The sequence below is a fragment of the Pseudopipra pipra genome, chromosome 2 (genome assembly GCF_036250125.1).
Source record: "Pseudopipra pipra isolate bDixPip1 chromosome 2, bDixPip1.hap1, whole genome shotgun sequence".
Taxonomy (NCBI): domain Eukaryota; kingdom Metazoa; phylum Chordata; class Aves; order Passeriformes; family Pipridae; genus Pseudopipra; species Pseudopipra pipra.
The window spans coordinates 112,278,226-112,297,290 of record NC_087550.1 but is presented as its reverse complement, the minus strand read 5'-3'; the positions used below and the strand labels follow the sequence as shown (position 1 = coordinate 112,297,290).

The 19,065-nt window shown below is 42.8% G+C and overlaps 1 long non-coding RNA gene across 1 annotated transcript; it reads left to right on the top strand.

The window, feature by feature from the left end:
• The first annotated feature begins 1,456 nt into the window (after positions 1 to 1,456).
• On the top strand, positions 1,457 to 3,781 carry LOC135407158 (uncharacterized). The gene is made up of 2 exons (XR_010426734.1): positions 1,457 to 1,711; positions 3,547 to 3,781. It is a non-coding gene; the product is annotated as an uncharacterized LOC135407158 (long non-coding RNA).
• The last annotated feature ends 15,284 nt before the right edge of the window (positions 3,782 to 19,065 follow it).

The following is a 19,065-nucleotide window of genomic DNA, read 5'->3' as shown; positions in this document are numbered from 1 at the left end:
GGTGTTAAAGTGTCTGAGTGTACCACTGCAAATGTAAATCGCAGTGCAAACTTCATCTCTCTGTTACAGAGGGGAGATGGAGCCAAGGGGTATCACCCGCAACACAGTCTTGCCCAGACACCCAGAGACACGGGATTTCTTAACACAAACAAACAGTTTTATTAACATATTTACAAAGGGGAAATCCCTCCTATGCCTCCTGGAAAGGGGGCATCACAACTGGGAGCAGGTGCAGAGGCTGTGTAGGAAGCAGGGATCTGGTTCCTGTTGGGCTAGTCAGGAGGGAGAAGAGGTTTTCGGGCAGATGTTCCTCATGACCACAAGGTTGTCTCACTGGCAGATCCACTACAGTGTCCAGCTGGGGTAAAATTGGACGGATGGATGGATGGATGGATGGGTTTAGAGAGTGTTGGGGAATGGAGTTACATCCAGCTGTCAGCCAGTCATGAGTGGGGTCCTCCAGCTCAGGACTTGGGCCAGTTCTGTTTGATATCTTTATCAATGATCTGGAAAAGGGGATCAAGGGCAACCTCAGTAAATCACAGATGACACCAAGTTGAGCAGGAATGCTGATCTGCTGGAGGGAGGCTCTGTAGAGGGATCTGGACAGGCTGGATTGATGGGTTGGGGACAATGGTAAGAGGTTCAATAAGGCCAAGTGCCAGGTTCTGCACTTGGGTCACAACAACCCCAGGCAAAAACTCCAAGCTTGGGCAAGAGTGTCTGGAAAAGGATCTGGGGGTGCTGGTTGTCAGCAGCTGAACAAGAGCCAGCAATGGGCCCAGGTGGGCAAGAAGGTCAATGGCATCCTGGGGCCAGCAGGACTAGGCAAGTACATCATAACCCCTTGCAATCACTTTGTTCAAGGCAGGAGACACTCTGTAAAGGCTTGAATTATCTGCAGACTGCTCAGCTGTATTGAAGGACATGCTGGGACTGCTCTGTCAGTTTGTTCTGCATGCTTATACTTTTGTGCCTCTTTTCAGCCGTTTCTAAATATTCATATTGTAAGTGTAGAACAGATCAAGTACTGCTGATCACTTTAAAAGAGATAGCAATAAGATCACCCTGCCCTTTGCATAAAACCATAGCAACCACATCAACTTGCAAGTCAGTGAACTATAGGAATAACATAAGTCATTTTAAGGTCAGATCTTAAACATTCCAAGAAAGGGAGCCTGTTAAATTCAGTGGGAAATTGAAAACCTGAGGTGAACTAAAAGAAGAAAGGGACCAGCTCCTAGACAGGCTATGTAACTGCAGGCATTGCTAACCCTGCCATTACAGAGTCCTGCCTCAGCAACTGTGAGAGTCATTCCCAGCTTGACTGTTCTTTTGTATGTGTTTAAGTAGAGCATGGCAATGGAAACAAATGTAGTAGATGTCACAATGCCTTGCAGGGTCTGTAGGCAGCCTGTGCAGCACCTTTGAAACAGCTCTCTCACCACAGGTTTTAAAGCAAGACCTACCCATTACATTCCTCCTTTAACAACACCCCCACTGTAATTTCTGTCTGGCAAAAGAAGCCACAAGCATCAACATATCCAGATATGCTATGTGGCCTACCCAATTCTGGGAAGAAAACCCGATTCTCTGTGTCCCCAGACCACATGTGTGCCCTGGACATTTCAAAGAGGAAAAGCAGTCCTTCCTGAACATGCAATTGAAGACAAGCAACAACTAGAGGACAACAACAGATAAAAGGAAACAGGCACTGTAGTGATAGGACATGGAGTAATGGGTTCAAACAGAAAGAGGAATAATTTAGGTTAGATATAGGGAAGAAATTCTTTACTACAAGGGTGGTGATGCACTGGAACAGGTTGCCCAGAGAAGTTGTGGATGTGCCATCCCTGGAAGTGTTCAAGGCCTGGTTGGATGGGACTCTGAGCAACCTGGTCTATTGAAAGTTGTCCCTGACCATGGCAGGGGGTTCAGAACTGGATGATCTTTAAGCTCCATTCCAAACGAAATGATTCTCTATGATTCCATGAAAAGACAGAGGCAGACAGTGTCCCACAGCTGTCACATCTTCCTCTAGGAAGCAGATCAGCAGCTGATCAGTCCTAAACCTTAGACTTTTGACCTACACTATACAGTTCTCATCCTTAGCTCTAGGGTCAAACCAAGATATTTACAATTTCATGTCACATTTTGCTGAAAAAGAGCTGTTGCCATACAGGATAAGCATTTTGAAACTACCTAAATGGAATTGAAAGATGACAATTAAAAATAGTTTAACTATATTTTGTCAATCTAACAATGTCACGGTTTGAGATAGTCCCAAAATCCAATCCCCTCGCTCCATCCCCCTCCCACATCTCAACCCTATGTGAGAGGGGCTTTTCCAGACAAAACACACCAGACTCAAAGTGGGGGAAAGGGAATATATTACAATGACTGTACAAATAAATACCATATCACATTATACACATGATCATAACTATCTCTACCATGACATATAGTATTTACAATGGACCAGATCTCTTCTCCCCTCCAAATAAAAGTCCAGGAGGGAAAGAAGGACAGATCCCTTCCAGTCCTTAAGCAGCAGGATCTTCTAATGCAGCAGGTTCTGTCTCTCTTCTCCACATGCAGCAGCTGATTGCTGGCTTTCTGCCAGCACTCAACGAGGGAGATATCAAATTCCCCCGGCCCCATCGCCTCACCCGAGGGGTCTTCCGTGGGCTTCGTAACCCCAGACAAGGTCGTATCACCACGTCATATCACGAAGACACAGGGGGGTCTTCGTGAAGGTCTGGTATCTCTTGCAGGAGACTCAGCTCCTTCTTGCAGGGCTTCTGTGCCACTGTCTCTCAGCTGCTGGTTCTCTCTCTCTCCCTTTCCAGGAGTCTTTTCTCCGGTGCTGCATGTTGTTTCTGCTGCTCCTTCAGTTCAGGTTCTTATCTCCTGGCTCTCTGCCACCGTTTCTCTGGTCAGCGTCGGCTGCTGCTCTGCGCCCATGGAGAGAACATCTCCCGTCTTAACTACAGGCACCTAGCCCAGCTTTATGCTGTTCCAGGTCCCTGCAGCCCCCCAGCCAGGGGCTGGAGGGGGCCAGAGGCCCCAAGGGGCACAGAGCCCCTACCTCGTGGCTCACAACATGGCCACCTCTCCTACAACAACCAAAAACTACAACTCTTCTCTTCCGGTCTGGTTGTGATATGTTTACATTTCTGCAGGAGCGCCCATTGGGCAAAACTTCAAAACTTCCAAGGGTTTCCACCCCTTGGGGTCTACCACTTCTCTTAGCCTCTGGGGGAAAACAAGGTCCAAACCACGACAAACAACCACAATCCACTCCGTGCAAGATACTACATCTCCAACCAAGGTGTCGAATCTTCATTTAGAGTTTATAACTGCAACAACCAAAGGTATTAGTTCACGTGGTCAAGTTCTAAGTGTTTCCCATAGTGCTATACCCTGGAAGGACATTCCTTTGGCACCATGGAAGCCAAAGGAAAGAGAAGAGGAATGAGAATGTTCCCTAGAGCAAACCTAGCGAGTTCACTATGGGCTACTCTCCTGCCCACCCACTACCTGCAGGATGGTGGCACAGCAGGACAGTCCTCAGGACAGGGAGCCACAGGGGACCCCACAGGGCTTTATCAGCCAAAGCCCATCTCACCACAAGGCAAACCTGGAGATGGTGGCCAGGCCCAGCCAAGAGTCCACATGGTCATGCAAGTTCATGGCAACAAGAAGAGTTCAAGATCAATGGAGGAAGCAAATCTTATTAGCAACCCCTAAATAAAGACCTTTTAGTGCCTCGGGACCCTGACACTATGTGCAGTTAAGGGTAAGATTTCTGCAGGGTTTTTTTACCAACACTGTATTCAAATAAGACAGAAAATTGTATTTTCCTAGCATATTCAGCGCATTTTTTCACCTGAAAGGTGGTTGGTACAAGTCATCAGAGTGCTCTATTGTCAGAGCGACTGTCAAAAGTCATCAGGAATAAAAAATTGTTTGGTTTTTTTTTCTACTTGGAACACATGGTTTGTGAGCAGGGAGAGCCAACAAACTATCATATTCTGGTATAGCCCACCTATATATCAGGTGCCTGGATTTTTTCAACAAAACTCTATATTACTTGGTAATTTATTAATTTGAGGTTTAGAGCCTACTGTCTGTATGTTCTATGTTCCTGTGATATTAATTGGTTTTTTTGATAACATGATTTGTTAAACACTCATTTTTCTCAAAACTGCTGCTCAGATAAAAGAGCAAAACCAAAACAAGATGTGAAGGGGGAGGAAGAGAGAAGCTCTCCAGGCATTAGATAATTTTTGCCTTAGCTCATTAGTAATTCAGAGAGGTTTTTAACTCCTTTTGGATCTTGTTCTTTTCTTTCTCTAGGATCTCTTCACTGTGTCGAACACAACTCTAGGAAGTTAACTGGTCGTATAGTGTTGTAGCAGCAAACTGTTTTCAGCCTCATTTTTAAGCTTGTGTAACCATGCTTGCTGCCTGTGTGTCTTCTCCCTCTGTCCCCAGTTACTTTTGGAACCTTTGGTTCACAGTCACTGCCACATTTGACAGGACTGGACAGATCAGCTTTCCAGACACTCTTGCCCAAGCCTGGAGCATTTGCCTGAGGTTGCTGTAACCCAAGGGCAGGACCCGGCACTTGGCCCTGTTGGACTTCATACCCTTGTCCTCAGTCCATCATTCCAGCCTGTCCAGACCCCTCTGCAGAGCCTTCCTACCTTCCAGCAGATCAACACTCCCACCCAAATTGGGGTCAGCTGTAAACTGACTGAGGGTTGACTCAATCCTCTTTTCCAGGTCATTGATAAAGGTATTAAACAGACTGAGCCCTGGGGAACCCCACTGGTGACCAGCTGAATGTAACTCCATTCCCCATCACTCTTTGGCCTGGTCATCCAGACAGTTTTTTACCCTGTGAACTGTACACCAATCCAAGCCAAAATATATTTATACTCCTCTACACACACCATGTAATAACCCCAGGAAGAATAAAAGTGCCCATGAACACTATGTACTTCTGGTGCAGGGCATAAAACAACTAAATGGTCAGGATGAAAATGTCAAGATGAACCAAAACAGAATTCCCAGAGCTGATTTCCTCACAGGACAAAGGTAATAGAAAGAGAAAAAGAAGATAGTTAGATTTGCACAACAGTTCAGTTACTTCTAAAATTACATTGATTTCTATGACAATTTGTTTTATTGACATTGATAAGTTTTTCCTGGTCACCTTGAACTGAATTGCAACTTCATTCACAGAACTAGCAGCAACCACTACAGTTATATACCATGGGCCAGGCTCTCAGATGGTGTAAATCAGGGTAACACCAGGCCTGAGAAAGTTTATAGTTGCTGTTCCCCTCTCTCTGTGCTAACTGTGGCTTCTCTCCTTGTGATCACAGTGGTATCAGCACCTACTTTCCTGCCCATATTCATATTTTATGGAAATACTGGACTACTGAGTTTCTTGGCTGGTTTGCTTTATTTTTATTTTTAGGCAGTCAGCTAAATTGTATTCTTCTGTTTACTAAGCAGCAATTATCTTCTGACTGCTATTGCTAGGCAAAAAATGAGCTACTCTCTTGGAAACCATCTCAATGAAAACATATCTGTGAAGGATGCACAGTTACAGTTAATACCCTGGAAGCAGCAAAACCCCCCGCACAACATGCACAGGACTGTCCTGCTGGGATGGCCATGCCATCTACCGAGGCCCTGAAGAGCATGAAACTTCACTGCTGTCACTATAATGTCATAACCACCCAATTATCTCCTTACCAGGAGGCCTGAAGGCTTACTTTTATGCTCCCTTGTGAATGTTTTGCACCAGCTGCAGATGATTAATCCTTAAATATGGATATTAAGATCCACCTTCTGTTTCTTAAATAGCTTTAAGGACTCACGCAGCTATTCAGCTTATCTGTTTCGGAGCTTAGTTTTGCACCAGCCTTAGTGGAGTCTCCATCTTCATACTGCAATTACTTCCTAACAGACTTGGTAATTCAAGTAAAAGAAGTTTGATATGGCCCTTCAGATTTCCAGGCCAGTTTCTGATCCGTTTGTGGAGATTTCCTGTATCCACTGTTCCTAATCCCTGTCCCACAAGAGTTGGCTTTCCTGTGACAGCCTGAAAATTACCTTTTCCCTGCTGCAACTGAATTCCTCTCTGAGTATCCCAGAGGATCACAGGAACCTTCTTTAAGACAGTAGGTGCAAAATAAAACCCTTTAAACTGGGAAGGCAGCACTTAATCTACACATAATAGGAACTGTTCAATTGACTTTATCAAGTCTTATTTGCTGATACTTGTCCTTTATCTAGTCAATATTTGTAATGTGTAAACCTGCCCTTCTCAAACTTTATCTAACGCTTTTCCAAACAATTTAAGGTTCATGTGTCTTAAACCTACGATACATTTTCTTCACAGGTTTTCTGGAATCTTCTGGAATGTGCTAGAGCACACACTGACATCAGCAGTGAAAAATATTCCTCTGTTAGCACCAAGTGGGCAAGCTCTGAATCTAAAGGTGCTAATAAATGCATAAGCCATTTAGCCATGGATAAAATACATACCACACAGGATCTGGTATCTTGAGAAAGGTCACCTTTCATGCTGAAGACTTCCTCATGGCTTTCCAGAATCTCAATTTCAAAAATGCAACCATGAAAAAGGAAAAATTAAATTGAAAATATGGTTTTCATACAGGTCATTGAAGCTGCTTTTCTAGTTTTGTTAGATTGCAAGTCCCATGTGCAGCACAAAACACAGTCAACTGCACAGTGTACATATTATTGCATGCACTAACATTATATAGCATGCAATAATGAATATATGCCATAAGTAATTCTATCCATTTGTTACTATAATATGAATCTAGTGTACACTTAAAATAATACTTGTTATTTGTGTTTTATTCACATCTGAAAGTAGGAAAAAAGTACTGTAAGGTGATAAATTGCTGATAATGAATGACTTAGAAGTAAACAGCTAAGATCTCCCTAAAAAATTCTTGAAATCATTTAAGAATCATAAGGGAGGAAGGGAAAATGCACCAAAACCAATGATAGATTCAAGGCAGTGGAGAATAAATCATTCCTCATCTAAGGGTGTGAAAACCTATGGAAACCTGAAGGAGCTCTAGAAATCACACTGGCAATATCCCTGGGACAAAATATTAAGGACAAGAAAAAATTTTGCAGGGGATGTGCAACAACATGTTTTATTCAAACAACAGCTACTGTTAGAAAAAATGGTCAAGCCTTTGTGCACACAAGCCATACTTCAAGAGCAGCCTAATGAGTAGTATTACAGTCAGCATTACATGTTCTTGGAGAAATACTTACTATGAAAGAAGAAAAGAATACTACAAGTTCAGCCATTCGTGGCAGTGTAGCTGAAGTTGGACATCTGAAGTGTGTAAACAAGCTCCTTACGTTTTTTTTCACTGATTGCAGGAGTTTCACATCATGCAGCTGTGACTCCCTTCCAGAAAATATCTTCTAATTAGCTCGTGTATGTCTTAAAACTGCATGTTATATGGGCAATGAGACAGAGGAAAGGTAAATTAACAATGAATCAGTCTTAGCATGGCCCACTGAGTTACAGTGCATATCTTATACAGGGCAGAAGTGTGTCTGATGGGGTCTGTGATGACATGGTGCTCCTGGCCTGTCCTGCTTCATGCTCCAGCAACCCCACTTGCCCACAGTATCACACAAACTGTGTAAACTCTCCACCCTGTGCCACACAGTCCATTCTCTGAGTCATTCTGTTTCCCTACCTCCTGCTTATGCCTCCTGAAAGCAGTCACAGAGGGGGCACGTAGCAGTTGTCCACAAATTTGGGGCAGAAATAGATGGGACTAGAGGAGTAATATGTTCTCTCTCTCCCAGACACACATACTCCTTTATCTTACTCATGTGGGTCTCCTGAGGAGGAATTAAGGACCCCTTCATAATTCTTCCTAATTTTGATTGTTTGCAACCAAAATTGAATTGAATGCACAAAATCCATTTACATTTCACAACTGAAGTCAGCTGCCCCCAGCGGACTACCCAGAAATAGGAAGGAAGGGCAACATCTGAAGCACCGTATTGTGTGCCAGGAGCATTCCCTATTTAAAAAAAAAAAAAAAAAAAAAAAAAAAACCAGAAAATTTTCTTATTGCTGCTTAAAAAAAGCAAAGAAGGTCCACAAAAATAAACAAATAAAAAAGCATATGCTCTCTTCTTTCAAGGACATTCACTCACATGTGATTCCCCATCTCGAGCTCCCCCTTGCAGCTCCCCTTTCCCTTCCTCTCTCCCCATCTTTGGAACAGGAGGAGACTCTCTCATTCAGAAAAGCCTAATCTTACAGCCATTTTAACCCAGCAGATACAGGCACCAGCTCATGGTCTAGGAGAGCAGAAAGTCTCTCTCCCCAGTGCCCTACATTACCCTGAACAATTCTCACAGGGAGGAGAAGCAGTCTTTCCTTTGAACAGGATATTCAGTAAGTTTGGGAAGTGTTTTTTCCCATCTGGGGACTTAGAGTATCTCTGCACAAATCTGCTTGGAGGCTGAAGTCCAACCCTCCTTTGTAGGGGCCCTTTCATGGCAGTTTTCATCCATCTGGGAGGGCAGGAAGAGGCATTTTCTCTGCAGCTGCTCCCCATGAATCAGCTGGCAGCCGCCGTGCCCATATTCTTCCTCCAGGACTTTTAGGACGTGGCATCCACAACACTGTGAATTTCTAATCATCCAGAGAAATCTGAAGCTTTGTTCCCAGTCAACAGCCTGTCCCCTGGCAGCAAGAACCTGGGTTTCTGCACTTTTGTTGCATATTTACTGTAGGTCACTGCTTGCAATTTCTCAATCCCAGTGCTCAGGCTTTGGTCCTCCACAATGTCTCGCCTTTCTCACACTTCGCTGACCTTCTGTGTTTTATATTAGGCAATCAGCAGGATGACAAATACGACAGCAGTCTCCAGTTCAGCCTCCTGAGTGTTCTCAGCCAATACACAAAAAACGTAATGACTTTTCTTTTTTTGTTGTTGTTTTTAATAACATTATCTGGATGGCGGCTATAGGCATCTGTTGAGCTTGCCATATGCTCCACATTTCCATATAGAAAGATGATGATGCTAATACAATAATTAGTTCAATAGCTCTTGCTTTATGGTTTAAAAGCAGTTATTTGATGTGCACGTACGTAGGTCCAGACCTGGAGCTATTACACGCAATTAAAGCCTCATGCACTTGGGCATGCAGGACAGTTAACACACAGGAGCAGCAGATTTATTGGTGTTTTCAGCCTGGTCATAAAACTGAATCACTGTTTGTCTCCAGCTTAACCCCCTTACAATTGAGTGGCTGAAGCAAAACTACAGACGAATCTAATAGACTAAATCTCTTCTTTGAAGAGACTGTACATGTCCCAGCTAAATTAGATAGGGCAATTTTCTGTCTCTGGCAGTTTTCTACTTTGCTTTATCATGCACTGCTGAGTGTCTCAGGGAAACCAGAACACTGATACCCTTGTGCCTGCCCAAAAAATTACAGATATAAACACTTGGTCCCTACTTCAAGTCTCTGGGACAAAGAGCATCTCTTTGGCTCATGCTGTCATTGCGAGTATAAACAGCAAAACCTAACCCAGAACTAGCAAGAAATGTCATGGTGAAAGCTGGATACACCAACACAGAAGAAGCACAACATTAGCTTTTGGAACAGTACTGGCTATTTATTCTTTGATTTTAAAATCTACAATTCATAAAAAGCTCTAATATGTAGCAACAACCTTGTCTTTACCTGGCAGTCCCTGTCCAAAGGACCAACTTTCCATGTTGACCTTGGCGGTCCCATGTCTCTCTGGACCTGCCTGACATTCACTGGATCTGACCTTTGGATTGACTTCCTGACTTGACCTTGAATCTGCCCCATCACCACGGGCTTGCATGGTGATCTGGAAACTTGGTTGAGCCTGCTTCCTTGCAGAGGGCAGTGAGATGGGGCCTGGCCCCTACGGAGACTCATGTGATTCTTTGCTTCCAGGGAGCTGCTGGCCCTTGCTGCACACTAACATCATCACTCTCTGAACCAGTGCTCCAGTATTTCCTTAGCTAGTAATGAAAGCAGAATTGCTTCGGGGGTTGAATGAAGTCAAGCAGAACCTTTAACTAAGGAGAGTGAAAAAAAGCCGCCAACTGGAACTTAAAAGGGGAATGCTGCCAAGCATAGAGAGCATCTCCAAGCTTCCCAGAGCATTGACTTCCATAGCAGATGACTTCACCTTGTTAATAAGTGTCCAAGTCAGACTTCTTCAGAGTCGATGATCAAAAACGGAAAATATTTGTCATTTGGTACTTGCACCCTTTCACGAATGTCCCTGGCTCTGAAATTGGCCAGCACTTAAAGGAATAAGGCAGCAATACTGGAGAATGGGAGCCCCTTGGTGTGTGTCTTAATCCCATTAGGCAGAATGATGAAATGTGTAGCTGAAGTGCAGCGGGATTTTAGCTGGATAAAGAGTTAGTTTGGTTTGATTTTCCCGTGTTACCACTGTGTAATCTCCTACTCTCTGCAGAATGATTTGAGTCCATTGTTTCCTCTCCAGCATTTGGGGCTGGAGGCCAGCAGTTACAGTAATGAAAAATGTATCTCAGATCATCAGTCATGTAAGGTCACTGCCACCTGATGCTTCCTGTGATCTCTTTGAAGTAAAATAGTTAAGGCTGCATTTCAGCCACCTCTAGTGTCCACAACAGGGGAAAAGTTACATTTTAAGACCATTAACAATTTTCACAACTTAAAAAGGAAATTCTGGGAATTAGTAACAGTTGCCTTTCCTTCAGTGCCTAGAATCAGAAGGTTTAGCTTTCAGATCCTTTCTTTCCTGTATCTTACATAAACTGAGTCGTGCCAGGGTTGTGTCCCGATGACCCATTGACTTTACTGCCTCAGTCCTGTGGTCAGCTCCATGCTGCACAGTATGATATTGGTGGTTTGGAGTTCTTCCTGCAGAAGAGGAAGCTAAAACAAAGCATCTGTTTCACTGCTGGTTGTGACTGTCACTGGAAATGTGCCCATCCTGTACCAAAATCACTGTCAGAAGGCCACATTCAATGGCAATTGTGGAAGAAGGGGATACACAAACATACAGGTACTTCATGGGATGGTTTATCTTCATGGGATGGTTTATCATTTACCTACTTGGGGGAGCCACCAGAACAGGGCACAGGGGTGGTCACAGTTTAGAGGGCACAGGGCTACAGATGGCCCACAGGCACTGGGAAAAGCTGACATGGGGACATTGAACAGAGAAGGATTTATTTGAGCTTTGCCCTTTTAAAATAAAGAAGCTTTGCAGGATTATCAATCAGATATATTGTAATAGAGCGTGGGCAGACCTATAGGGATATTTAGCTATTGACTGATTGGTTGTTGCATCCATGTGAGTAACCAGGACTCTGTTTCCTGCTAATAATATGAAAGGTTACACGGAAAAAATATCCTAACTCTGAGTTGTTAAGTAATTTGGAGATTCACTGTCTAGTCAATGCATTGATTTGTATATAAATTGCTCATAGTTTGGTATCCTTATTAGAGTTGCAGTATTTAGGACAGAAATATCAATATTTTCACTAAATATTGTAAGTTAAGTTATTGTGCACCGTGTTCATTTTTATCTTTTCTTACTATGTTGCATTTAAAATTGCTCAGTACTTGAGGTTATGAAGCAGCAATTTTTGCATATTTTTGCAGTTTTGTAATTTCAACTTTCAACTTCCAAAGATCTCAAAAATCACACTGGCGTTTGCGAGTTCTCAACACCTCTGAAAATCTGGTCATCCTGAATGTCTGCAACTACATTTTAATCAGATATTTAAGCCTTTATGGTCAGCACGCACACCACCTTATCCAGCTCAGGAGGAATCACTTAAAGGTGTCTCCTGACTCCCTGTTTCTGAGGCAAGGAGGGATTATATTGAGATTGCCCACCCTCCCTTTTTCCTCCTAATATTTCAGTGTTTTGCAGAAAAGGGAAAAGATCTGCAGTGCCAAGTTTTCCTGAAGGCCCTGCTGTCAGAGAGGATGTATTTTTTTCCTCTGGTATAGGATAAGCTCGCCTCTCCAGTTCCTCACTTGTGCTTCCAGGCGCGCAGTAACCATCTGCCTGAGTGCAGCCCTACAGCAGCAAGACCTGTAGAATGCAGATAGAAAATGCAGCAAAGCCTCACAGAGATGGGATGTTGTGAGATATGTTGTAATGACAAAGCTCCTTGAAAGGGGAATGCAGCTCTCACATTCCCTGACATGGCCTTCTTGGACCTGCTCTGTCCAGAACATTTCAGGCCAGGGAGTGCAACCCAGCTGTGAGTATGTCTTATGTGGTCTCCTCTATCCACTAAATGGATGAGTGTCTCCCAGTAGGCACAGAGAACCACTGCCCTCAGCTTTCACACACCTCTCAGCTCCCAAGAGACCTGGTTCCAACATTGGGAACCACAGTCAAAAAGTCAGCACCTGGACAACTTGATGCTCCACAGGTGTGCAGAGGTAGGAAACACAATAAAAGGCCTTTTGGCACAGTCAGTCACAGTACCCAGAGCAATTTCTCCCCCTGTATCATCATGGGTATAAAATCCCATTCTCAAGACCTCAGTTACACACATGGCATTCAGATTTCCACAAACTGGGCCATTCTTTACTTCCCAAAGCAAGGTGCATTCCTCAGCTGTTGATATTGAACGTAAAGGTATTCCTTGAGAGTTGAAAACGTTGTATGAAAATATCTTTACCGATATCTTTTAGTGGATATTGACATGCTCTACTTCCTTCAACTGGTTTTAACCAGAGGATGATGTAGTGTATTTCTACAATGCCCACAAGATACTAGATGATGAAACAGCAAGCTGGAGGAAGAAAAATAGAGAGATCCAATAGCTGACATCCAGGTAATTCTGTCACATGTGCACTAAGCACAGTTTTGGTTAAACACAGCAAAATCTGATCTACAATATGACCAAACACTCCTCTGGGGAGAGGTGAGACTATTTAAGCTGTTTTAACATTTTTGCCAACGCACAGGTTCAGTGATACAATGGAAGTATTTGCAGAATGTCAGTTAAACCACAGCTGGTTTATAAAGTGCTTTGGTGTGCTTCTGCACTAGGATCAACTTTCTGAAAATAACTCCAGCGGCAGATCTGGACTATGTACCTGGCTGGGAAGGGCACTTTCCCTCAAAAGCAGCTTTCTGGCTGAGCTGCAAGCAGAGAGCAAACCCGAGAGCCTCCTGGGCACACCTCTGTGAAGCTGCTAGAGAAGATTGGTTTGAAAGACTTGCTTCACCCAGATTGACCTAGAAAATTAGGTAAATCATGTAAAGCAGTTGTTTGCCCAGCTAAGCATCCTTTTGACTTCCCTGCTATCTGTTAGCTCTGTGCCAGGCATGTCTACTCTAGTATTGACTCAAGGAGGGAGAAAGCAGACATTCATTAAAAAATAACTTAGACTCACTTTAAATTCAACTTGTACTTCCAGAGTGAAGTTCTGAGCTGGAAATACAGAATCAGCATTTGTGACACAAAATCAAGGAGATTTATTTTCCACGAGGAGCAGAGATGATGCTACACTCTCACTTCTTCCCTGTGTCTATCAATCTTGAATTGTCTGAGAGTCCCCAGTCCACTAACTGATCAAGCTCAGGAGTGGCTCATTTTTCTGTAGGTCTGTAGCTACATACATAGCAGTATTCTCAATATCATATGAGGGTTTTTTTAAGCAGCATTTGAAGAAATTCATGAGTCACCAGATGATACCCTTTGAACAATGAGAGCTTTATTCACCAGTAATGTAAAAATACAGCCAAAGCTCATAAAATACACTCCACAGAAATCATCTGAAAAGGCAATAAAACACCTCTGCAATACATTTATTTCCTTGACTGTCTTTGTCTTCACACACTTCAAAACAAAGCAGTCTTTTTTTCTTGCAGGTTACACTGTTTTTGTCTCCATGTCTGATTGGCCTCTTAGCTGACAGACCTTGAGTTTTTTGCATTTAATTCAATCCTTTCCAGAGAGAGGGACTGACATGATTCCTGATGTGGGCCTGGACTCTCAACTCCCACCATACTTCATGGTGTGGTGAAGCCAAAGTTTTGATTCAACTCCACTTCTAATAAGTACTTATTAAAGTTTGCTAGCACACTGCATTTTTTAGCTGTTAGTCATGTTTGTCAAAGTTTTCCTTCTATTATGTCTGTTAAAAAATTCAGCCAGTGCATACAATTCTTTCCTAGGTCATGGAGACCACGAGTGGGACTTATGCTGCAACCACTAAAGGGGTAATTGGACACTGTTATAATTTATGTTTTCATTGTGGCAACAAGGACAAATCATGGTTTAGAAGTTTCACAATCTTGCAATTGTGACAAAGAGATTACCCTGTAAAATATTCCACAAAAAGCTGAAAGGAACTTGAAGTCAGACTCAGTTCAAATTTCAACTAGATAAGCCAGATGGAAAAATGAAAGATAAAAAGGGGAGGCTGGGGGGCAGGGGAGGGAGTAGAGGGACAGGATGCCAGCATATTTCCTCCTCAGTTTGATTTCTGGCAGAAAACAGTTAAGTTTTCTAATATTCCAAGCTTTGGTACATTTCTCTTTGCTATTTCTCTGCATTTATCATCGTATTACTAGTGGAGTCACCCCAATTACCTGTGTCTGGAAGCCAGCTGGCTCTACTCCTGCAAGACCTCATCCCTCACATCTCCAGGCATTCCCAAGCCACTGCAATCTCTCTTAAAGTTTGGGGGAGGGTAGGTTTCCCCATTGGGATCATAGGTATATCACATTTGATGGTTGAGCAAACATTCTTTCCAGCATGAAGAGGCTGGGAAGAGAAGAATGAAGGACAAGACTCTGGCCCCCTTTGAGTCTGTGGGAATACTGCCATTGATTCAGGGGGGCCAGCATTCTAGCCAGAGCTTTCCTCCAAAACCAGCATCGTTGTCACATCTTTAACATGGACATTACACAGAAGGAACAAAAGGAGGGAGATGCTCTTCCCTCAGCAGTGGTCCCTTCTTGAACAGGACCTATGACAGGAGAGAGAAATTGCTGTTTGTCCAAGGTTGTTATCCAGGGAGGTTCCTGACCCCAGAGCACAGCTCAGAAAAGCAGAGTTAGCAGCACTGGTCAGTGGTGGGAGTACCAAGAGTTACTTGAGAGCCTGGGACAAGGACAGCATTGCAGTCCTCCCCTTCCCTGGCAGCCTCCAGGCAGAGTCACACTCCACCCCTGCCCACTCCTTGCAGGGCAATACTGACCCAGCAGCTCTGGCTCTGAGGGGCCACAGCAGGAGGGAACATCTTTAAGTCCCAGAAATGATGCAGTTAACAACAACCTTCTGGATGGCTCTTACCATGAAGACACAGACCTTTGCTACACAGCAGAGGTAACCACGTAACCAGTGATTGGCACAAACCACTCCAAGGGCTTTTAACTCCCAAGCACCTGTAAGAAAGTCAGAACGCAAGTCTCTGGAATCAGAGACTTCAGCCTTTAGGAAATTTTTGATTTAGCTTCAAAACCTCTGGCCCCTCTTCAGCTTCACTCTGATGCACCCCTTTCATCCATGAGCTTTTGAATGTTTCCACAAAGCAAACCCACGAGCCAGCAGACCAAACCAGTCAAGTGCATGAAGTGAGCAGCAGCATCTGCCATTAGAGAATGTGTAGGTGTTAAACAACAAACACCACTAAATCTACAAATAGCTTTTATCCTATTTGCTGTATGTCACACACACAAAGAAGTGCTTCTGCTTGATTTTGTTTTTATAAAGGATTAAAAACAAATTCTCACTTCACCTCGCTGAAAAAATAGGGTCAGTATCTTCGTTAATCACCGTTCACAGCCTGCTCCATCTTTGATCAGAGCCACAAGGCTCAGAAGATTCACTACAGCACACCTGCAGATGACATCGTATTTCAGGTTAGCAATATGGTGCAAAGAAAAATGCACCTCAAATTAAATGTTGCCCTCGAGATGCACAGCATAATGGATGTGGTATTTTCAAGCTCACAGAATATTGAAAACAAATATTTTTATTTGTCAAATTGATTGTTAAAGTACTTTATGATCAGTATGCTTTCAAACATAGTAATAACATTAAAGAGGTTTTCCCTTCAGATCTCCTCTCAGTGTCTTTGTAGTTTGAAGCTAACTCTTTTCCATGAGTCAGTTGTCCAGTTCCCACTCCTCTGAAGTCACCTGGTCACAAAGTAACACACTCTCTGGCTATAGGATCTTTCCAATTCCAGCCTTATAGATAGTCAGGCATTTTCCCTACAATACTATTCCCATTAACCTTATGGTGAAGAGTAATCTCCTGCAGAGTACTCAATTTGACTTGACTGCTCTTCTGAAAACATTTTTCGTGAATAGGCAGGAACAAAAAAGGGAAAAGAGAATTATTACCGCTGCCTCTAACACTGGTGAGGGCACCAAGTGAAACCTGCAGATAGCAGGTTCATATAGAACCAGAGCTGGTAGTTCACGGAAATAAGCTTTGGAGTCCTTTTCTGTGCGACACTGAGAGTGCCTAAAACTTACATGAGCTTTTCAAAAAGGGATTAGGTATATTCACCGGGAAAGAAAAGTCCATGAAGAAATGTCAAACAAGATGTTCTCTTCATAAAGTGCACTGCTACCCTGAGTATGCTAATTCCAAGAAAAAAGAAGAGAAGCCTATGCTAATAGCAAGTTATCCTTCCTATGAATCTTAGTAGGTATTAGAGAAAAAATATCCAAAATGTATCCCTGATTTAATAGTATTTCATTCAGATCTGACCGAAAAGTAAAAAAGAGAATGCCATCTGCATGATTAAATATATTTGCTGCAGGAATATTTTAAGAGGCAAGGGCTAGCATTAGTTTCTTGCATTTTTATATCTGAACATATTAATTGCCCTTTTATTATATTTGTTCAATAATTTTTACATTCACCTTTAATTATATTTTTTTACTGCATGATACTGGGATCAAATTTAGATGAACTGCTTTAAATGAGAAGGATTATAAATTCTGGCATATGGCTGGAACATTAAACTGAACACTGTTCTTTTAACACAGAAAACTTCTGCCTGGAAAATCTATAAAATGCCAAGAGAGCTCTTTCTCAAGACAATCAGTCTTGTTGGAGTCAGCAAGAGAGAGGACAGTGGGAGCTAACGACCACATCACCAAGTGTTTTGACCACTTCATCTTGACTGCCAAGGTTTTCCACATTTTGTCCCTCTCCTCTTAGGGGAAAGAAAATCCAAGATGAATTCCAGACTTTTTTAACTACATGGATGGTAAAACTCCTTCAAATACAATTTTTGCTTTTGAGATACGCTGATAAACACGTGCTGCCTGTAGCCAGTGGTGTTACCAGCCCTCCAGCTGGTAAACTTCTCCATCAGAGTGGGATGTCTCAGAGAGGAAAGCCCCATGCCCCCCTACTAGTTGTACAGCATCCCTCAGTCCCAGGGCAACACTCACATTAAAAGGGGACACAAACCATCAGTCAAAATTCAGAAAGTGCTTCCTAATCAGTGTTAGAAGAGGTTGTTCACGTCTTAGTTTTAACACAAGTATTTCTTCACCTTTTTTTCCTTCTTTGGGGACAACTCAGTCTCTCTGTCTTGCATAAAGTGCCCATGGCACACAAGTCTTTCTCCACAATCAAAGTTCATCACACTCCAGCTCTTTGCCTTCCAGCTGGGAAAGCTCACTTCCCCAGGAGACAAAAGCCTCACCCCTCTCTGAGCAGTGAACTCTTTGCCCATGAACGGTTACTAACTCAACATCACACATGGCCTGAAGAGGTCTGAGGCTTTGTAGCACACTGGATGTAAACTACAACAATTTCACAGAAGCAAGAGCTCTTAAAAGTTTCATGACTAGTTAGGAGTCTTATTAATTAAACATGAACCATGTTATTACAGCTCTTGTACCAATTAAGCACTGAATTGGTGCCCTGCTATACAGAGTGACAACACCGTTGTCCTTTGGAGCTTACATCAGTGTTTTGACTTATTAGTTTGGTTGTTTAATCCAGATTTTTAAACATGAAATTAATAAAAACTGAAGGCTTCCATTATGTAGCCGTAGCACTGGCCATACTTACTAATTCAATCACTTCTCATGGGCTTGTACTAATTATATCACTTCAATTTTATTTAAATGCCTTTGAAACATTTTGATTCAGAAGGGAAAAAAAAAAAAAAACCCACAACAAAAGAAGAACTTTATATTCAGCTCAGTAATGCATCAGGCTCCCAATTTGACCAGCACTCTAACTGCCTGCTTTGAAATCAGCAACTTTTCATTTTCAGCTTTACCCCAAATTTTTGTGCAAGACATTTGATGGTTTTTTCTCCGCAGGGGAGGCAGTGGGTTGGACGCAATATATATGATCATTGATTAAACAATAGCATCAGTTTCAGCTGAATACAGAAATTTGAAGCCAAAAGAAAAATACAATACATTATTGCGTGGGCTCATATGATTAAAATTCCATGACTGGCTCCTGGGCTTCAGGTAGGAGTAGCTTCCTGACCTGGTATTTTCTCCCTGAAGTTATGACAATTTTTCAGTTAAGGAAGAAAATAATTTATTTTCCAGTGAATTTCCTTTCTATACCTTTCATTGCCCCTGCTTTTTCTATGTGAGTTAGTAGAGGCATGGTAGGCAGTACTGGAGTCATGCTTATGAAAGCTGTAGTGGTATGAAGGACCCATGATAGTCACATACCAACAAACTTTTCTGAGTGACCCTGAGAGCAGGGAAGAGCCAAAGTCTGAGGCAGTTTTGCTTCCACAGAGGCCAGGAAACAGCAAGAACATCCCTTTGCTTCTGTGAGCAGAATGCAGTCATTTGGCCCCTTTTCCCACTGTTTTCTTCATGGCTGCTGGGATCTAGTTTTGTTTTTGGCTCCAAAACAACAAGAACCTTTGCTTATCAGAAGAATAATTTTAAGGGTTTTGCAAGGAGTAGCTGAAGTGCCTGTTTCCACAATTTCCACCAGGTGCTATCACTTGACA